The 22,500-nt window shown below is 44.1% G+C and overlaps 1 protein-coding gene across 2 annotated transcripts in view; it reads left to right on the plus strand.

Annotated features, from left to right (window-relative positions):
- Positions 1-22,500, plus strand: part of LOC128688629 (endothelin-converting enzyme homolog) — a 542,574-nt gene that overhangs the window by 231,699 nt on the left and 288,375 nt on the right. The window contains exon 1 of one of the 2 annotated variants that reach the window (XM_053776541.2): positions 1,642-1,715. The exons of the other annotated variant lie outside the window; for it this stretch is intronic. The gene's annotated coding sequence lies outside the window, so the exon portion shown is untranslated. Of the gene's footprint in view, positions 1-1,641; positions 1,716-22,500 lie in introns of those variants that run through there. 2 annotated transcript variants of the gene reach the window in all.

Below are 22,500 nucleotides of genomic sequence, written 5' to 3' on the forward strand. Positions count from 1 at the left end.
CTATTATTATTATTATTATTGTAAAGAGTTTTTCCTGTGTTTATTATTATTAACATCATGTATACAGACTTAAAATTATTTTTAATCATTCTGAAGATTTATACAAACAACAGAGACATGTTATTCATATGAATAAAGTCATGTTGAGGATCTTTGCAGAAAGGTAACGGATTTTTATTTTCATGTATATGTCAAACACAGAGTGGACACGTCAAGCTGATTCCCGTGGGAGGTCCTGCAGAGCCTAGAAGGGTCCCAGCAGGGGGCCCTGCAGGACCTAGACGGGTCCCAGGATGGGGTCCTGCAGGGATGTCAAGGGTGGGCGGCGAGGCAGGATCCCGGAGAGCTTTTGCCTGTCCTTCGTGATAGGATTCTTTTATTTAGGAGATTTCTTGACATCCTGACAAGTTGGGGGGGGGGCTTCTTCAGCGTCCTGGAAGCTGCTGGTTCCTTGGACTTACTCTTTCGGTTCCCCAGACGATGTTTCATTCCCAGTTTGATCCCCAGTCTCTTTGTCTGACTTTTTGGGGTTATCCTATATAATCTACACATATGCAGCTATGATGTCACTGTATTTATGTATACCTGTACCTGAATAAACTTACGTATTTACTAAGGCCGTCTCGTGAATTGGTAGCGGCACAGTAGTTTTAATATGATCAGTCTGTCACCATCGCTGGGAGGCGGTCAATTTCCCAAGCTTGAGGGACTTACCATCTCTTACCAACGGTGATTGGACTTGACTTCCTCATCAGTGGGAGATCCGGAGAGAATCTGAGTGCTGAAGAAAGGTAGGAACCTCCCAACATTGCAGGGAAGATACTACAAGTGTACTGACCACGGTATTAAAGACCAGTGATGAGTGTAACTTTACAAGGTGACGACATTTGCTCCCGTCCTCGTGTTCAACTTCGTCGAGTCAGTCGACTTGATAAAAGTTCTACACAGAGCGAAGCAGCGTTGTTACAGTGAAAGCTTTGCGCCTGGGTGAGGTCTGCTCCCTGGATGGGTCATTGGACGTCCTTTGAAGAGTCCTAAACAGTTTTATGGTGCACCGAAGGTCACAAGAGTGTCAGGAAGCTGCTGTTGGTACCTGAGCACACTTGAACGATCGTGGGACACTTGATGGATCGTGGCACACTTGAACAGTCGTGGGACACTTGAACGGTCGTACCACACTTGAACGGTCGTACCACACTTGAACGGTCGTACCACACTTGAACGGTCGTGGGACACTTGAACGGTCGTACCACACTTGAACGGTCGTACCACACTTGAACGGTCGTACCACACTTGAACGGTCGTACCACACTTGAACAGTCGTGGGACACTTGAACGGTCGTACCACACTTGAACGGTCGTGGGACACTTGAAGAATCGTGGGACACAGTCGTTAAGCGCCCTAAGGAAGAAATACAAGTTCTGAACAGAGCTCCTTATATGAGCTTCTGCTCTGACATGAGAGGTTCGTAGGCGTTCTGTAGAGCTCACAGAGGCTCTAAGGGGGGTGGAGAGGTGGAGGAGGAGGAGGAGGAGGAGGAGGAGGAGGAGGAGGAGGAGGAGGAGGGGGAGGAGGAGAGAGAGGGAGAAGAGAGGTATCTTCTCTCGTCTCTCTTTCTCACACAAACAGTATCGTGAAGACTCTGGTTGCGTTAAGAAGCTCAGCACTTCGCTGCTGAAGCCTGACACCGCTTCTCCCTCTTCGTTATCTGCAGGTTTGTACCATCACTCCCAGGCTCACCATATTAGTGTTGCGAGGGTGATGTTATGATCAGTTTAGTGTTGCTCGAAGCCTTATTAATTAGTATCAGTGTTTCTTCTGCGGTGACTCAGACGAGAAACTGACTTAGTGACGCAGGTGAGGGAGTGACTTAGTGACGCAGGTAAGGGAAGGGCTTAGTGACGCAGGTGAGGGAGTGACTTAGTGACGCAGGTAAGGGAAGGGCTTAGTGACGCAGGTGAGGGAGTGACTTAGTGACGCAGGTGAGGGAGTGACTTAGTGACGCAGGTGAGGGAATGACTTAGTGACACAGGTTATGTAATAACATAGTGACGCAGGTGATGTAGTAACTTTGTAAGGAAGGTGCAGGAGTAACTTAGCGACGTAGTAACTTAGTTATACACATGAAAGAATAACTTAATGACGCCGAGCTGGGCAGTAACTTAGTGATGCAGGTGAGGGGATAAACGAGGCAGTAACTTAGTGGTGCGGTAAGTTACGAAGTAATATAGTGAGCCAGGTTAAGTTTCATAATTTGCCTCTGACGCAAGACACAAGGCGCAAGACGCAAGATGCAAGACGCAAGACGCAAGGGAACACCTAGCCAGCTTGATCAATGAAACACTTGAGCAACATTTGGGAATCTGGAAACGTTTTATCAACAAGTGGCTTCTTCAGTCCAATACAAAGGTGGAAGACGAGGAGTGTGAGGTAATCAGTCCCTCAGCCTTGAATCGATGTGTTCAGTTTATCAATCCTAAGTACAGCATACCTGTCTACAGTATATAAGTCATTGCTGAGGGAGCAGACAGCAGCAGCAACAGCAGCACCAATACCAGCACCAGCAATAGTAGTAGTAGTAGTAGTAGTAGCAACAGTAGCAGTAGCTGCAGCAACAGCATCACCAGCAACAGTAGCAGTAGCTGCAGCAACAGCATCACCAGCAAAAGTAGCAGCAGCACCACTACCACCACCAATACCAGCACCAGCAATAGTAGTAGTAGCAACAGTAGCAGTAGCTGCAGCTTCAGCACCAGCAACAGTAGTAGCAGCAACAGTAGTAGCAGCAACAGTAGTAGCAGCAACAGTAGCAGTAGCTGCAGCAGCAGAGGAGGGGGACTCGGCACACAGTCTCCCACCCACACAGGTTTACAACCTGGCGTAACATGTCAGTAACTCATCACAGAGATGAGCACTGTTACGAGCACAGGTGCACCTGGCGTGCACACCTTGCCTTCGCACGATAACCAATTAGGAACGAGCAAAAAGGCAGCAGCGAGAATATATGATTGCGTTTCTTTCACCAAAACAAGCTGGTATGTACAGTATATATACCCTATGTACAGTAGTTACAGCTATGTACAATGAGGCAAAAATGCAAGCACAAGACACGGTGAGAACCGTAGCTACCAGCAGGAAAGGTAAGTCTTCCAAGGCTGCTTCAAAAGTGTACCGTATCGCTTCACAGCTTCGGTGGGCAAACTTGTGATTGGCTGGTTCAACCAAGGTATAACGACGGGGTCTCTGCTCGTTAAACCCTTAACAGCTGGTTCACTGGCCGGGAGGGCATACCTATATGGGTGTGTGTGATATACTCCCAATACAATGTAATATACTCTTAGCATGCCACAAACACTTCGTTCATTAATGTCTTTATGGCGAAAGGCTGTATAGCCCTTGTGGCTTAGCGCTTCTTTTTGATTATAATAATAATAATAATTTATAGGGAAACTGAATGTTATAAGAATGCAGTTAGAAGCCTGAGTAGATATATAACCCACTATAATAACATGAACGTAGATTAGTACGTTTATGGAGCAAGTTACAATGTGAACAGATTGATTGATGTTGTAGTGGCCAGGCTTAAGCTTGGTTACAAGTACTTCTGACAGTATGGCGAACACACAAGCGGTGATGATGAATAAATCGAAGACAGGTGGTAATGATGAATAAGATGAAGACAGGTGGTAATGATGAATAAGATGAAGACAGGTGGTAATGATGAATAAGATGAAGACAGGTGGTAATGATGAATAAGATGAAGACAGGTGGTAATGATGAATAAGATGAAGACAGGTGGTAATGATGAATAAGATGAAGACAGGTGGTAATGATGAATAAGATGAAGACAGGTGGTAATGATGAATAAGATGAAGACAGGTGGTAATGATGAATAAGATGAAGACAGGTGGTAATGATGAATAAGATGAAGACAGGTGGTAATGGTGAATAAGATGAAGACAGGTGGTAATGATGAATAAGATGAAGACAGGTGGTAATGATGAATAAGATGAAGACAGGTGGTAATGATGAATAAGATGAAGACAGGTGGTAATGATGAATAAGATGAAGACAGGTGGTAATGATGAATAAGATGAAGACAGGTGGTAATGATGAATAAGATGAAGACAGGTGGTAATGATGAATAAGATGAAGACAGGTGGTAATGATGAATAAGATGAAGACAGGTGGTAATGATGAATAAGATGAAGACAGGTGGTAATGATGAATAAGATGAAGACAGGTGGTAATGATGAATAAGATGAAGACAGGTGGTAATGATGAATAAGATGAAGACAGGTGGTAATGATGAATAAGATGAAGACAGGTGGTAATGATGAATAAGATGAAGACAGGTGGTAATGATGAATAAGATGAAGACAGGTGGTAATGATGAATAAGATGAAGACAGGTGGTAATGATGAATAAGATGAAGACAGGTGGTAATGATGAATACAATGAAGACAGGTGGTAATGATGAATAAGCTGAACACGGGTGGTAATGGTGTATAAACAGGCCTCACACCATTATTTGTTCGGCAACACACACCAAGCTTGTGTGTGCTGTCTTCCCGAGTACTGCTGACAAACACTTGTATAATGAAGTACATTTCCCAGAATCCCAGCACCAGGTGCTGGGATTCAGCAGACTCTGCAGCCCAGGCAGAGTCTGCTGAAGTGGGAGCTGCAGACAAGCTGCCAGTGTTTATGCAGATTTCTGTTTATTCATTTGACAGTCGTTCATTACGACTTATAGTGTGTTTATACTCAGTTGAATTTACAGACTAAGACTTGATCAAAACACAAGAATAGAGGAGATGGCAATCACGTTGAAAACACTGCAGAAATGAGTGAAATACTGAACTCACAACACGACTCTATATTCGGTGAACTTTTAATCATATTAAATGATTGACATACCGAAAGAATTTTTCAGCAAATGTCTGGCATAACCTTAACCCTTTTCTCGTGCTTGAAGAAACCACTGATAGGTTAGCCAGGCACTGAGCTCCAGCCAGAGGCTCTTCGAAACTCATTAAAACAATTGCAAAAAAACACTACCACATGCCTTACATAACCTACGAAGAAGGAGTCTGGACACAGGAGTCATTGCAATCATCAATCATAGTGGCGAGAAAGCTATTGCAAAAAAAAATATAGACTGATGGCTCCTATGTCTCAGAGAATCAAAATATTTGAGATTTTTAAGAAACAAGACTGCTAACCACATGGATCCGCAACATTTGTACATCCCAGAGAATTGCAAGACAATCTCAACATTGTCTTGGATGCACTGGAAGACAGCAGTATGCAGATGTACTGTATACAAGTTTGGTTTCGATGTAACAACACACAAAATGTGTTCCCCAGGGCACAGTATTCTGTTCCCCAGGGCACAGTATTCTGTTCCTCAGGGCACAGTATTCTGTTCCCCAGGGCACAGTATTCTGTTCCTCAGGGCACAGTATTCTGTTCCCCAGGGCACAGTATTCTGTTCCCCAGGGCACAGTATTCTGTTCCCCAGGGCACAGTATTCTGTTCCCCAGGGCACAGTATTCTGTTCCCCAGGGCACAGTATTCTGTTCCCCAGGGCACAGTATTCTGTTCCCCAGGGCACAGTATTCTGTTCCCCAGGGCACAGTATTCTGTTCCTCAGGGCACAGTATTCTGTTCCCAGGGCACAGTATTCTGTTCCCCAGGGCACAGTATTCTGTTCCTCAGGGCACAGTATTCTGTTCCCCAGGGCACAGTATTCTGTTCCTCAGGGCACAGTATTCTGTTCCCCAGGGCACAGTATTCTGTTCCCCAGGGCACAGTATTCTGTTCCCCAGGGCACAGTATTCTGTTCCCCAGGGCACAGTATTCTGTTCCCCAGGGCACAGTATTCTGTTCCCCAGGGCACAGTATTCTGTTCCCCAGGGCACAGTATTCTGTTCCCCAGGGCACAGTATTCTGTTCCCCAGGGCACAGTATTCTGTTCCTCAGGGCACAGTATTCTGTTCCCCAGGGCACAGTATTCTGTTCCTCAGGGCACAGTATTCTGTTCCCCAGGGCACAGTATTCTGTTCCCCAGGGCACAGTATTCTGTTCCTCAGGGCACAGTATTCTGTTCTCCAGGGCACAGTATTCTGTTCCCCAGGGCACAGTATTCTGTTCCCCAGGGCACAGTATTCTGTTCCTCAGGGCACAGTATTCTGTTCCCCAGGGCACAGTATTCTGTTCCCCAGGGCACAGTATTCTGTTCCTCAGGGCACAGTATTCTGTTCCCAGGGCACAGTATTCTGTTCCCCAGGGCACAGTATTCTGTTCCCCAGGGCACAGTATTCTGTTCCCAGGGCACAGTATTCTGTTCCCCAGGGCACAGTATTCTGTTCCTCAGGGCACAGTATTCTGTTCCCAGGGCACAGTATTCTGTTCTCCAGGGCACAGTATTCTGTTCCCCAGGGCACAGTATTCTGTTCCCCAGGGCACAGTATTCTGTTCCCCAGGGCACAGTATTCTGTTCCCCAGGGCACAGTATTCTGTTCCCCAGGGCACAGTATTCTGTTCCCCAGGGCACAGTATTCTGTTCCCCAGGGCACAGTATTCTGTTCCCCAGGGCACAGTATTCTGTTCCCCAGGGCACAGTATTCTGTTCTCCAGGGCACAGTATTCTGTTCCCCAGGGCACAGTATTCTGTTCCTCAGGGCACAGTATTCTGTTCCCAGGGCACAGTATTCTGTTCCCCAGGGCACAGTATTCTGTTCCCCAGGGCACAGTATTCTGTTCCCCAGGGCACAGTATTCTGTTCCCCAGGGCACAGTATTCTGTTCCCCAGGGCACAGTATTCTGTTCCCCAGGGTACAGTATTCTGTTCCCCAGGGCACAGTATTCTGTTCCCCAGGGCACAGTATTCTGTTCCCCAGGGCACAGTATTCTGTTCCCCAGTGCACAGTACTCTGTTCTCCAGGGCACAGTATTCTGTTCCCAGGGCACAGTATTCTGTTCCTCAGGGCACAGTATTCTGTTCCCAGGGCACAGTATTCTGTTCCCCAGGGCACAGTATTCTGTTCTCCAGGGCACAGTATTCTGTTCCCCAGGGCACAGTATTCTGTTCCCCAGGGCACAGTATTCTGTTCCCCAGGGCACAGTATTCTGTTCCCCAGGTCACAGTATTCTGTTCCCCAGGGCACAGTATTCTGTTCCCCAGGGCACAGTATTCTGTTCCTCAGGGCACAGTATTCTGTTCCCAGGGCACAGTATTCTGTTCCCCAGGGCACAGTATTCTGTTCTCCAGGGCACGGTATTCTGTTCCCCAGGGCACAGTATTCTGTTCCCCAGGGCACAGTATTCTGTTCCCCAGGGCACAGTATTCTGTTCCTCAGGGCACAGTATTCTGTTCCCCAGGGCACAGTATTCTGTTCCCCAGGGCACAGTATTCTGTTCCCCAGGGCACAGTATTCTGTTCCCCAGGGCACAGTATTCTGTTCCCCAGGGCACAGTATTCCGTTCTCCAGGGCACAGTATTCTGTTCCCCAGGGCACAGTATTCTGTTCCCAGGGCACAGTATTCTGTTCCCCAGGGCACAGTATTCTGTTCTCCAGGGCACAGTATTCTGTTCCCCAGGGCACAGTATTCTGTTCTCCAGGGCACAGTATTCTGTTCCCCAGGGCACAGTATTCTGTTCCCCAGGGCACAGTATTCTGTTCCCCAGGGCACAGTATTCTGTTCTCCAGGGCACAGTATTCTGTTCCCCAGGGCACAGTATTCTGTTCCCCAGGGCACAGTATTCTGTTCCCCAGGGCACAGTATTCTGTTCTCCAGGGCACAGTATTCTGTTCCCCAGGGCACAGTATTCAGTTCCCCAGGGCACAGTATTCTGTTCCCCAGGGCACAGTATTCTGTTCCCCAGGGCACAGTATTCTGTTCCCCAGGGCACAGTATTCTGTTCTCCAGGGCACAGTATTCTGTTCCCCAGGGCACAGTATTCTGTTCCCCAGGGCACAGTATTCTGTTCCCCAGGGCACAGTATTCTGTTCCCCAGGGCACAGTATTCTGTTCCCCAGGGCACATTATTCTGTTCCCCAGGGCACAGTATTCTGTGCCCCAGAGCAGAGTACTCTCTTCCCCCAGGGCACAGTACTCTGTTCCCCTCCTTTCTCCCACTTATTTTTACCCCTTCTCTTTCTCCTGTCCCTGTTACCATTCTTTCCTTTCCATACATCCCCTAAATACTCTCCCCTTTCCTCTCTCTACTTTCTCATGTCCCTCCCTACGTTTCCCTGCCCCTCCCCTCACCTCCTCGTGCCCCTTCCCCCTCCTCCCTCCCCCCCTTCCCGTATTGTGTACTCATTTTTAAGCCACACAGTAGTGAAGTTCACAGCAGAGTGAGTGAGAGAGAGAGAGAGAGAGAGAGAGAGAGAGAGAGAGAGAGAGAGAGAGAGAGAGAGAGAGAGAGAGAGAGAGAGAGAGAGAGAGAGAGAGAGAGAGAGGAGAGGCTATACGGGAGTACACAGGAGAGGCAGCTGGCACAACCGTGTGGTTCTGACTATATGCAGAGTCTGGCTTCCTCTACTTCTGCGCAGAGGTTAGCATAGTGTAGCGGAAGGCTCTCCCCCCACCCTTCACGCCACACTGTCTGCCTTGGTGGGTGAGGCTGTGAGGTCGTATAGATCATCGTAAATGACTGTTTCATAGGTAAAGTGGAAGAGAGTAGAAGTGAAATGAATGTTAGGTGTGAACTGTGAGGTGTGCACTGTGAGGTGTGCACTGTGAGGTGTGCACTGTGAGGTGTGCACTGTGAGGTGTGCACTGTGAGGTGTGCACTGTGAGGTGTGCACTGTGAGGTGTGCAATGTGAGGTGTGCACTGTGAGGTGTGCACTGTGAGGTGTGCAATGTGAGGTGTGCACTGTGAGGTGTGCACTGTGAGGTGTGCACTGTGAGGTGTGCACTGTGAGGTGTGCAATGTGAGGTGTGCACTGTGAGGTGTGCACTGTGAGGTGTGCACTGTGAGGTGTGCACTGTGAGGTGTGCAATGTGAGGTGTGCACTGTGAGGTGTGCAATGTGAGGTGTGCACTGTGAGGTGTGCACTGTGAGGTGTGCACTGTGAGGTGTGCACTGTGAGGTGTGCAATGTGAGGTGTGCACTGTGAGGTGTGCAATGTGAGGTGTGCACTGTGAGGTGTGCACTGTGAGGTGTGCACTGTGAGGTGTGCACTGTGAGGTGTGCACTGTGATGTGTGCACTGTGAGGTGTGCACTGTGAGGTGTGCACTGTGAGGTGTGCACTGTGACGTGTGCAATGTGAGGTGTGCACTGTGAGGTGTGCAATGTGAGGTGTGCACTGTGAGGTGTGCACTGTGAGGTGTGCACTGTGAGGTGTGCACTGTGAGGTGTGCAATGTGAGGTGTGCACTGTGAGGTGTGCAATGTGAGGTGTGCACTGTGAGGTGTGCACTGTGAGGTGTGCACTGTGAGGTGTGCACTGTGAGGTGTGCACTGTGAGGTGTGCACTGTGAGGTGTGCACTGTGAGGTGTGCACTGTGAGGTGTGCACTGTGAGGTGTGCAATGTGAGGTGTGCACTGTGAGGTGTGCACTGTGAGGTGTGCACTGTGAGGTGTGCAATGTGAAATGTGCACTGTGAAGTGTGCACTGTTAGGTGTACACTGAAGTGTGCACTGTGAAGTGTACACTGTGAAGTGTGCACTGTGAGGTGTGCACTGTGAAGTGTGCACTGTGATGTGTGCACTGTGAAGTGTGCACTGTGATGTGTGCACTGTGAAGTGTGCACTGTGAGGTGTGCACTGTGAGGTGTCCACTGTGAAGTGTGCACTGTGAGGTGTGCACTGAGAAGTGTGCAGTGTGAGGTGTGCACTGTGAGGTGTGGACTGTGAGGTGTGCACTGTAAGGTGCGCACTGTGAGGTGTGCACTGTGATGTGTGCACTGGAAGGGGTGCACTAACAGCTCCAGGTGTTTCACTGTTTTACAAAACCTCCGCCATTACAGAACTTCACCAATTTCACTTTGCTTCGACACATCTGAATTTCACTCTCCATCGTAGTCGATTTTTTTCCTTTGTATTTTTCATGAAAGTCTAAAGTTCCACCACTGAGGATTTTGGAAGTTATCTGAACGGTTCCACGGGATGCTGGGAGCAGGTTCAGCATCTATCGTCACAAGGCAGGTGAACATGTATTCCCTACCCAAGAATCTACTCCTTGTTACCGTACACAAGCGGTGGAAGTTTGAAGCTTATTGGATGAAGAGTTCTCGAGTTATGGGTGAAACAAACAAATGCTGGAACAAGAAAATAAGAGGAAGAGAATAATATTCGGGCAGCTTCTGGAAGGTCCCTCTCACAGGATGTTTATTGAGACGTAAAGTATACGTCTGTACTGTACGTATTACTAACGTACTTGTACGTACTTGATCCTGTGATTGTCTAAGTTCCAGATATTTAGCTTTTTTTTAGAATGTATTAATTTGTACTTAGTATTGTAAGGCATTTTTTATCAACGTTTATAAGTCAAGTTGGAGCCAAGTTTTGACGGCTTCTCTCACACTCTCTTTCTTGGTGACTGAAAAATATTTCTCACGTTACACTTCACCCTCTTCACCTTATCTCTGTTTTTGTCACCTATCTCTTCATCTTATCTCTGTTTTTGTCACCTTTCTCTTCACCTTATCTCTGTTTTTGTCACCTTTCTCTTCACCTTATCTCTGTTTTTGTCACCTTTCTCTTCACCTTATCTCTGTTTTTGTCACCTTTCTCTTCACCTTATCTCTGTTTTGTCACCTTTCTCTTCACCTTATCTCTGTTTTTGTCACCTTTCTCTTCACCTTATCTCTGTTTTTGTCACCTTTCTCTTCACCTTATCTCTGTTTTTGTCACCTTTCTCTTCACCTTATCTCTGTTTTTGTCACCTTTCTCTTCACCTTATCTCTGTTTTTGTCACCTTTCTCTTCACCTTATCTCTGTTTTTGTCACCTTTCTCTTCACCTTATCTCTGTTTTTGTCACCTTTATCTTCACCTTATCTCTGTTTTTGTCACCTTTCTCTTCACCTTATCTCTGTTTTTGTCACCTATCTCTTCACCTTATCTCTGTTTTTGTCACCTTTCTCTTCACCTTATCTCTGTTTTTGTCACCTTTCTCTTCACCTTATCTCTGTTTTTGTCACCTATCTCTTCACCTTATCTCTGTTTTTGTCACCTATCTCTTCACCTTATCTCTGTTTTTGTCACCTTTCTCTTCACCTTATCTCTGTTTTTGTCACCTTTCTCTTCACCTTATCTCTGTCACCTTTCTCTTCACCTTATCTCTTTTTGTCACCTTTCTCTTCACCTTATCTCTGTTTTTGTCACCTATCTCTTCACCTTATCTCTGTTTTTGTCACCTATCTCTTCACCTTATCTCTGTTTTTGTCACCTTTCTCTTCACCTTATCTCTGTTTTTGTCACCTTTCTCTTCACCTTATCTCTGTTTTTGTCACCTTTCTCTTCACCTTATCTCTGTTTTTGTCACCTTTCTCTTCACCTTATCTCTGTTTTTGTCACCTTTCTCTTCACCTTATCTCTGTTTTTGTCACCTTTCTCTTCACCTTATCTCTGTTTTTGTCACCTATCTCTTCACCTTATCTCTGTTTTTGTCACCTTTCTCTTCACCTTATCTCTGTTTTTGTCACCTATCTCTTCACCTTATCTCTGTTTTTGTCACCTTTCTCTTCACCTTATCTCTGTTTTTGTCACCTTTCTCTTCACCTTATCTCTGTTTTTGTCACCTTTCTCTTCACCTTATCTCTGTTTTTGTCACCTTTCTCTTCACCTTATCTCTGTTTTTGTCACCTTTCTCTTCACCTTATCTCTGTTTTTGTCACCTTTCTCTTCACCTTATCTCTGTTTTGTCACCTTTCTCTTCACCTTATCTCTGTTTTTGTCACCTTTCTCTTCACCTTATCTCTGTTTTTGTCACCTTTCTCTTCACCTTATCTCTGTTTTTGTCACCTTTCTCTTCACCTTATCTCTGTTTTGTCACCTTTCTCTTCACCTTATCTCTGTTTTGTCACCTTTCTCTTCACCTTATCTCTGTTTTTGTCACCTTTCTCTTCACCTTATCTCTGTTTTTGTCACCTTTCTCTTCACCTTATCTCTGTTTTGTCACCTTTCTCTTCACCTTATCTCTGTTTTTGTCACCTTTCTCTTCACCTTATCTCTGTTTTTGTCACCTTTCTCTTCACCTTATCTCTGTTTTTGTCACCTTTCTCTTCACCTTATCTCTGTTTTTGTCACCTTTCTCTTCACCTTATCTCTGTCACCTTTCTCTTCACCTTATCTCTGTTTTGTCACCTTTCTCTTCACCTTATCTCTGTTTTGTCACCTTTCTCTTCACCTTATCTCTGTTTTTGTCACCTTTCTCTTCACCTTATCTCTGTTTTGTCACCTTTCTCTTCACCTTATCTCTGTTTTTGTCACCTTTCTCTTCACCTTATCTCTGTTTTTGTCACCTTTCTCTTCACCTTATCTCTGTTTTGTCACCTTTCTCTTCACCTTATCTCTGTTTTGTCACCTTTCTCTTCACCTTATCTCTGTTTTGTCACCTTTCTCTTCACCTTATCTCTGTTTTTGTCACCTTTCTCTTCACCTTATCTCTGTTTTGTCACCTTTCTCTTCACCTTATCTCTGTTTTTGTCACCTTTCTCTTCACCTTATCTCTGTCACCTTTCTCTTCACCTTATCTCTTTTTGTCACCTTTCTCTTCACCTTATCTCTGTTTTTGTCACCTTTCTCTTCACCTTATCTCTGTTTTGTCACCTTTCTCTTCACCTTATCTCTGTTTTGTCACCTTTCTCTTCACCTTATCTCTGTTTTGTCACCTTTCTCTTCACCTTATCTCTGTTTTTGTCACCTTTCTCTTCACCTTATCTCTGTTTTTGTCACCTTTCTCTTCACCTTATCTCTGTTTTTGTCACCTTTCTCTTCACCTTATCTCTGTCACCTTTCTCTTCACCTTATCTCTTTTTGTCACCTTTCTCTTCACCTTATCTCTGTTTTTGTCACCTTTCTCTTCACCTTATCTCTGTTTTTATCACCTTTCTCTTCACCTTATCTCTGTTTTTGTCACCTTTCTCTTCACCTTATCTCTGTTTTTGTCACCTATCTCTTCACCTTATCTCTGTTTTTGTCACCTTTCTCTTCACCTTATCTCTGTTTTTGTCACCTTTCTCTTCACCTTATCTCTGTTTTTGTCACCTTTCTCTTCACCTTATCTCTGTTTTTGTCACCTATCTCTTCACCTTATCTCTGTTTTTGTCACCTTTCTCTTCACCTTATCTCTGTTTTTGTCACCTTTCTCTTCACCTTATCTCTGTTTTTGTCACCTTTCTCTTCACCTTATCTCTGTTTTTGTCACCTTTCTCTTCACCTTATCTCTGTTTTTGTCACCTTTCTCTTCACCTTATCTCTGTTTTTGTCACCTTTCTCTTCACCTTATCTCTGTTTTTGTCACCTATCTCTTCACCTTATCTCTGTTTTTGTCACCTTTCTCTTCACCTTATCTCTGTTTTTGTCACCTTTCTCTTCACCTTATCTCTGTTTTTGTCACCTTTCTCTTCACCTTATCTCTGTTTTTGTCACCTTTCTCTTCACCTTATCTCTGTTTTTGTCACCTTTCTCTTCACCTTATCTCTGTTTTGTCACCTTTCCTTTCACCTTATCTCTGTTTTTGTCACCTATCTCTTCACCTTATCTCTGTTTTTGTCACCTATCTCTTCACCTTATCTCTGTTTTTGTCACCTTTCTCTTCCACATCTTCGCCTTATCGTTCTTTTCATCACGTTGAACATTCTGACCTTCAGTTGGTCAGAATATACAAGTTGTGATCTGACATCTGCGTCATAACATCAAATGCTCCATCTTTTGTGTTGCAGACGCCATTTTTGGCACTGTGTTGCCTATGTTTCTTCACAGTGCTTGCTACACTATAGAAATGGAGAAACAAGAACAGTACAGTGCATCCCTCTTTTGAGAGGATGGTACTCCACTGTATTTGTTTCTTGTTTCCACCGCGTCTGTGTTTGGTATCATTCCCCTCAGTACTGTGGTGTAGGTCACTGTGGCCTTTGTACTGTGTCAGGTTTTTCTTGTTGTTTTGTCGGATCTAGAACATATGATAATATTAGATGTGATATTGTTATGTTCCTCCTAGCACTGTACTGTTATGTTCCTCCTAGCATTGTACTGTTATGTTCCTCCTAGCATTGTACTGTTATGTTCCTCCTAGCATTGTACTGTTATGTTCCTCCTAGCACTGTACTGTTATGTTCCTCCTAGCATTGTACTGTTATGTTCCTCCTAGCATTGTACTGTTATGTTCCTCCTAGCATTGTACTGTTATGTTCCTCCTAGCACTGTACTGTTATGTTCCTCCTAGCATTGTACTGTTATGTTCCCCCTAGCATTGTACTGTTATGTTCCTCCTAGCACTGTACTGTTATGTTCCTCCTAGCATTGTACTGTTATGTTCCCCCTAGCATTGTACTGTTATGTTCCTCCTAGCACTGTACTGTTATGTTCCCTCTAGCATTGTACTGTTATGTTCCCCCTAGCATTGTACTGTTATGTTCCTCCTAGCACTGTACTGTTATGTTCCCTCTAGCATTGTACTGTTATGTTCCCCCTAGCATTGTACTGTTATGTTCCTCCTAGCACTGTACTGTTATGTTCCTCCTAGCACTGTACTGTTATGTTCCTCCTAGCACTGTACTGTTATGTTCCTCCTAGCACTGTACTGTTATGTTCCTCCTAGCACTGTACTGTTATGTTCCTCCTAGCACTGTACTGTTATGTTCCCTCTAGCACTGTACTGTTATGTTCCCTCTAGCACTGTACTGTTATGTTCCTCCTAGCACTGTACTGTTATGTTCCCTCTAGCACTGTACTGTTATGTTCCCTCTAGCACTGTACTGTTATGTTCCTCCTAGCATTGTACTGTTATGTTCCTCCTAGCATTGTACTGTTATGTTCCCCCTAGCATTGTACTGTTATGTTCCCCCTAGCACTGTACTGTTACGTTCCTCCTAGCATTGTACTGTTATGTTCCTCCTAGCACTGTACTGTTATGTTCCCTCTAGCATTGTACTGTTATGTTCCCCCTAGCATTGTACTGTTATGTTCCTCCTAGCACTGTACTGTTATGTTCCTCCTAGCACTGTACTGTTATGTTCCTCCTAGCACTGTACTGTTATGTTCCTCCTAGCACTGTACTGTTATGTTCCTCCTAGCACTGTACTGTTATGTTCCTCCTAGCACTGTACTGTTATGTTCCCTCTAGCACTGTACTGTTATGTTCCCTCTAGCACTGTACTGTTATGTTCCTCCTAGCACTGTACTGTTATGTTCCCTCTAGCACTGTACTGTTATGTTCCCTCTAGCACTGTACTGTTATGTTCCTCCTAGCATTGTACTGTTATGTTCCTCCTAGCATTGTACTGTTATGTTCCCCCTAGCATTGTACTGTTATGTTCCCCCTAGCACTGTACTGTTACGTTCCTCCTAGCATTGTACTGTTATGTTCCTCCTAGCACTGTACTGTTACGTTCCTCCTAGCACTGTACTGTTATGTTCCTCCTAGCACTGTACTGTTATGTTCCTCCTAGCATTGTACTGTTATGTTCCTCCTAGCATTGTACTGTTATGTTCCCCCTAGCATTGTACTGTTATGTTCCCCCTAGCACTGTACTGTTACGTTCCTCCTAGCATTGTACTGTTATGTTCCTCCTAGCATTGTACTGTTATGTTCCTCCTAGCACTGTACTGTTATGTTCCTCCTAGCACTGTACTGTTATGTTCCTCCTAGCATTGTACTGTTATATTCCTCCTAGCATTGTACTGTTATGTTCCTCCTAGCATTGTACTGTTATGTTCCTCCTAGCATTGTACTGTTATGTTCCCCCTAGCACTGTACTGTTACGTTCCTCCTAGCATTGTACTGTTATGTTCCCCCTAGCACTGTACTGTTATGTTCCTCCTAGCATTGTACTGTTATGTTCCCCCTAGCACTGTACTGTTATGTTCCTCCTAGCATTGTACTGTTATGTTCCCCCTAGCACTGTACTGTTATGTTCCCCCTAGCACTGTACTGTTATGTTCCCCCTAGCACTGTACTGTTATGTTCCTCCTAGCATTGTACTGTTATGTTCCCCCTAGCACTGTACTGTTATGTTCCTCCTAGCATTGTACTGTTATGTTCCCCCTAGCACTGTACTGTTATGTTCCTCCTAGCATTGTACTGTTATGTTCATCCTAGCATTGTACTGTTATGTTCATCCTAGCATTGTACTGTTATGTTCATCCTAGCATTGTACTGTTATGTTCCTCCTAGCATTGTACTGTTATGTTTCTCCTAACACTGTACTGTTATGTTCCCCATAGCATTGTACTGTTATGTTCCTCCTAGCATTGTACTGTTATGTTCCTCCTAGCATTGTACTGTTATGTTCCTCCTAGCATTGTACTGTTATGTTCCTCCTAGCATTGTACTGTTATGTTCCTCCTAGCACTGTACTGTTATGTTCCTCCTAGCATTGTACTGTTATGCTCCTTCTAGCATTGTACTGTTATGTTCCTCCTAGCACTGTACTGTTATGTTCCTCCTAGCATTGTACTGTTATGTTCCTCCTAGCATTGCACAGTTATGTTCCTCCTAGCAATACTGTTATGTTCCTCCTAGCATTGTACTGTTATGTTCCCCCTAGCATTGTACTGTTATGCTCCTCCTAGCATTGTACTGTTATGCTCCTCCTAGCATTGTACTGTTATGCTCCTCCTAGCATTGTACTGTTATGTTCCTCCTAGCATTGTACTGTTATGTTCCTCCTAGCATTGTACTGTTATGCTCCTCCTAGCATTGTACTGTTATGCTCCTCCTAGCATTGTACTGTTATGCTCCTCCTAGCATTGTACTGTTATGCTCCTCCTAGCATTGTACTGTTATGCTCCTCCTAGCATTGTACTGTTATGTTCCTCCTAGCATTGTACTGTTATGTTCCTCCTAGCACTACTGTTATGTTCCTCCTAGCATTGTACTGTTATGTTCCTCCTAGCATTGCACAGTTATGTTCCCCCTAGCACTGTACTGTTATGTTCATCCTAGCATTGTACTGTTATGTTCCCCCTAGCATTGTACTGTTATGTTCCTCCTAGCATTGTACTGTTATGTTCCTCCTAGCATTGTACTGTTATGTTCCTCCTAGCATTGTACTGTTATGCTCCTCCTAGCATTGTACTGTTATGTTCCTCCTAGCATTGTACTGTTATGTTCCCCCTAGCATTGTACTGTTATGTTCCTCCTAGCATTGTACTGTTATGTTCCTCCTAGCACTGTACTGTTATGTTCCTCCTAGCATTGTACTGTTATGTTCCCCCTAGCATTGTACTGTTATGTTCCTCCTAGCACTGTACTGTTATGTTCCTCCTAGCATTGTACTGTTATGTTCCCCCTAGCATTGTACTGTTATGTTCCTCCTAGCACTGTACTGTTATGTTCCCTCTAGCATTGTACTGTTATGTTCCCCCTAGCATTGTACTGTTATGTTCCTCCTAGCACTGTACTGTTATGTTCCCTCTAGCATTGTACTGTTATGTTCCCCCTAGCATTGTACTGTTATGTTCCTCCTAGCACTGTACTGTTATGTTCCTCCTAGCACTGTACTGTTATGTTCCTCCTAGCACTGTACTGTTATGTTCCTCCTAGCACTGTACTGTTATGTTCCTCCTAGCACTGTACTGTTATGTTCCTCCTAGCACTGTACTGTTATGTTCCCTCTAGCACTGTACTGTTATGTTCCCTCTAGCACTGTACTGTTATGTTCCTCCTAGCACTGTACTGTTATGTTCCCTCTAGCACTGTACTGTTATGTTCCCTCTAGCACTGTACTGTTATGTTCCTCCTAGCATTGTACTGTTATGTTCCTCCTAGCATTGTACTGTTATGTTCCCCCTAGCATTGTACTGTTATGTTCCCCCTAGCACTGTACTGTTACGTTCCTCCTAGCATTGTACTGTTATGTTCCTCCTAGCACTGTACTGTTACGTTCCTCCTAGCACTGTACTGTTATGTTCCTCCTAGCACTGTACTGTTATGTTCCTCCTAGCATTGTACTGTTATGTTCCTCCTAGCATTGTACTGTTATGTTCCCCCTAGCATTGTACTGTTATGTTCCCCCTAGCACTGTACTGTTACGTTCCTCCTAGCATTGTACTGTTATGTTCCTCCTAGCATTGTACTGTTATGTTCCTCCTAGCACTGTACTGTTATGTTCCTCCTAGCACTGTACTGTTATGTTCCTCCTAGCATTGTACTGTTATATTCCTCCTAGCATTGTACTGTTATGTTCCTCCTAGCATTGTACTGTTATGTTCCTCCTAGCATTGTACTGTTATGTTCCCCCTAGCACTGTACTGTTACGTTCCTCCTAGCATTGTACTGTTATGTTCCCCCTAGCACTGTACTGTTATGTTCCTCCTAGCATTGTACTGTTATGTTCCCCCTAGCACTGTACTGTTATGTTCCTCCTAGCATTGTACTGTTATGTTCCCCCTAGCACTGTACTGTTATGTTCCCCCTAGCACTGTACTGTTATGTTCCCCCTAGCACTGTACTGTTATGTTCCTCCTAGCATTGTACTGTTATGTTCCCCCTAGCACTGTACTGTTATGTTCCTCCTAGCATTGTACTGTTATGTTCCCTCTAGCACTGTACTGTTATGTTCCTCCTAGCATTGTACTGTTATGTTCATCCTAGCATTGTACTGTTATGTTCATCCTAGCATTGTACTGTTATGTTCATCCTAGCATTGTACTGTTATGTTCCTCCTAGCATTGTACTGTTATGTTTCTCCTAACACTGTACTGTTATGTTCCCCCTAGCATTGTACTGTTATGTTCCTCCTAGCATTGTACTGTTATGTTCCTCCTAGCATTGTACTGTTATGTTCCTCCTAGCATTGTACTGTTATGTTCCTCCTAGCATTGTACTGTTATGTTCCTCCTAGCACTGTACTGTTATGTTCCTCCTAGCATTGTACTGTTATGCTCCTTCTAGCATTGTACTGTTATGTTCCTCCTAGCACTGTACTGTTATGTTCCTCCTAGCATTGTACTGTTATGTTCCTCCTAGCATTGCACAGTTATGTTCCTCCTAGCAATACTGTTATGTTCCTCCTAGCATTGTACTGTTATGTTCCCCCTAGCATTGTACTGTTATGCTCCTCCTAGCATTGTACTGTTATGCTCCTCCTAGCATTGTACTGTTATGCTCCTCCTAGCATTGTACTGTTATGTTCCTCCTAGCATTGTACTGTTATGTTCCTCCTAGCATTGTACTGTTATGCTCCTCCTAGCATTGTACTGTTATGCTCCTCCTAGCATTGTACTGTTATGCTCCTCCTAGCATTGTACTGTTATGCTCCTCCTAGCATTGTACTGTTATGCTCCTCCTAGCATTGTACTGTTATGTTCCTCCTAGCATTGTACTGTTATGTTCCTCCTAGCACTACTGTTATGTTCCTCCTAGCATTGTACTGTTATGTTCCTCCTAGCATTGCACAGTTATGTTCCCCCTAGCACTGTACTGTTATGTTCATCCTAGCATTGTACTGTTATGTTCCCCCTAGCATTGTACTGTTATGTTCCTCCTAGCATTGTACTGTTATGTTCCTCCTAGCATTGTACTGTTATGTTCCTCCTAGCATTGTACTGTTATGCTCCTCCTAGCATTGTACTGTTATGCTCCTCCTAGCATTGTACTTTATGCTCCTCCTAGCATTGCACAGTTATGTTCCTCCTAGCATTGTACTGTTATGTTCCTCCTAGCATTGTACTGTTATGTTCCTCCTAGCATTGCACAGTTATGTTCCTTCTAGCACTGTACTGTTATGTTCATCCTAGCATTGCACTGTTATGTTCCTCCTAGCATTGTACTGTTATGTTCGTCCTAGCACTACTGTTATGTTCCTCCTAGCATTGTACTGTTATGTTTCCCCTAGCACTGTACTGTTATGTTCCCCCTAACACTGTACTGTTATGTTCCCCCTAGCACTGTACTGTTATGTTCCCCCTAGCACTGTACTGTTATGTTTCCCCTAGCACTGTACTGTTACGTTCCCCCTACCACTGTACTGTTATGTTCCTCCTAGCATTGTACTGTTATGTTCCCCCTAGCACTGTACTGTTATGTTCCCCCTAACACTGTACTGTTATGTTCCCCCTAGCACTGTACTGTTAGGTTTCCCCTAGCACTGTACTGTTATGTTCCCCCTACCACTGTACTGTTATGTTCCTCCTAGCATTGTACTGTTATGTTCCTCCTAGCACTGTACTGTTATGTTCCTCCTAGCATTGTACTCTTATGTTCCCCCTTGCACTGTACTGTTATGTTCCTCCTAGCACTTGTGATTGCTGCATCAACCAATCTATTATTATTAAGTGGGAATATTATCCTTAGATCCTTGAATCAAAATCCCTCTCAGGAGCGTCAAGGCTCCCCCGTCCTCTCTCTTTGAAGAGGAACTCCCTCTCAATGCACCTTCATTAGGCCACAAGCGGCGTTATCAGACTTCATGGCATTCACGAATTTTGCATTTTATGTGTTATTCCCCTTTCGTGTCCAGTGATTTACACTGAGAAAAGTGTCGGCCGTGTATGGATTCGTGAGGAACACCGTTCGTTAATTCCAGCTTCTGGTTCAACCTGAGAGGCAGAGAGGAAAAAAAGGAAATCATAAAAGCTTGCAGGACTATAGAAAGGGAGGATAGATGAAAACAGACAAGTGAGCAACAGTCTACCTAGTTGGGTTATTGAGGCTGGGACTTTGGGTAGTTTAAAATTTAGGTTGGATAAGTACATGAGTGGGAGGGGTTGGATTTGAGTGGGACTTTCACATCAGAGCTTATTTCTTGGGTGGCATTGAAAATTGGGTTGGGCAAATGTTTTGTTAGTGGGATGAATTGTAAAGGACGTGTCTAGTATGGGCCAACAGGCCTCCTGCAGTGTTCCTCCTTTCTTATGTTCTTACGTTCTTATATTGAAGATAATCAGAATGAGAGAGATGGAGGAGTAATTAGTGCACTTCGAAGCGGCTTCATAAATCTTAACCAGCAATGCTCAAAAGATGACAAATCTTGTCTTGATAAATTAAACACATATGTAACATCTGAGTATCTTTAGACTTGTATCTAATTTACTATCTTGTAGGTATTGTATACCACTGATATGCAAATATTCTCTTACCAGTCTGTGGGAGTTCTATGACAGATGTGAGATTTTAGAGAGATGGATGGGTGTATTGCATTTTCTTAGACTGCAGGAAGGCATTTGATACTGTGCCCCACAAGAGCCTGTGGCACAAACCTGAGGTGCAGGCAGAAGTAACAGGAACGTCAGGAAGTATTTCTTCAGCTTCTGAGTAGTCAGGATCTGGAATGACGTGGTCAAAGTGATGGAAGCAGAATACCATCTATACACAGCTATAACAGCAGGGTCGAAGTGCACCAAGAGGCTGGGAGGGAATCAAGTGACAAGCGGCAAGTTGAGAGGTGGGGCCAGAAGCTGAAACTCAACTTCTGCAACCATATATAGGTACACACACACACACACACACACACACACACACACACACACTGTTTCTGGCTGGTGAGGCAGTGAGGCAGTTGCCTCGACATTGTCTCCTATACCACGCACCTTTATTTTGGTCAACAATATTCTGTGTGGAACCTAGTCAATGATCCAAGAAGAATTACGAAGGAGAGAGAGAGAGAGAGTGAGAAAAACCTCCCATACACATGGGTGATTACCATGAGTATAATAATAATAATAATAATAATAATAATAATAATAATAATAATAATAATAATAATAATAATAATAATAATTATTATTATTATTATTATTATTTTTTTTTTCAACAAGTCAGCCGTCTCCCACCGAGGCAGGGTGACCCAAAAAAGAAAATCCACAAAAAGAAAATACTTTCATCATCATTCAACACTTTCACCACACTCACACATTATCACTGTTTTTGCAGAGGTGCTCAGAATACAACAGTTTAGAAACATACACATATAAAGATACAACATATCCCTCCAAACTGCCAATATTATTATTATTATTATTATTATTATTATTATTATTATTATTATTATTATTATTATTATTATTATTATTATTATTATTATTAGGCATATATTTACCAAGCGATCTCTCTCTCTCTCTCTCTCTCTCTCTCTCTCTCTCTCTCTCTCTCTCTCTCGCTCTCTTTATCTCTCATTTTGAATCTCTCTTCCCCTTTTACTTGTCATCCCCATCACTTTACCCTTTCCCCTCTAACTCTCTCTCCCTTCCCTTCTTCTTTCAAATATCCCTATTTTCCCTCTCTAATTCAGCCTCTCCCTTTACCACTCCCCTCCCTCCATTTTCCCCTCTCCCTCTCTCCCTCCTCACTCACCCTCTCACTTCCTCATTCCTCT

This window comes from Cherax quadricarinatus, chromosome 13 (genome assembly GCF_038502225.1).
Source record: "Cherax quadricarinatus isolate ZL_2023a chromosome 13, ASM3850222v1, whole genome shotgun sequence".
Lineage (NCBI taxonomy): Eukaryota > Metazoa > Arthropoda > Malacostraca > Decapoda > Parastacidae > Cherax > Cherax quadricarinatus.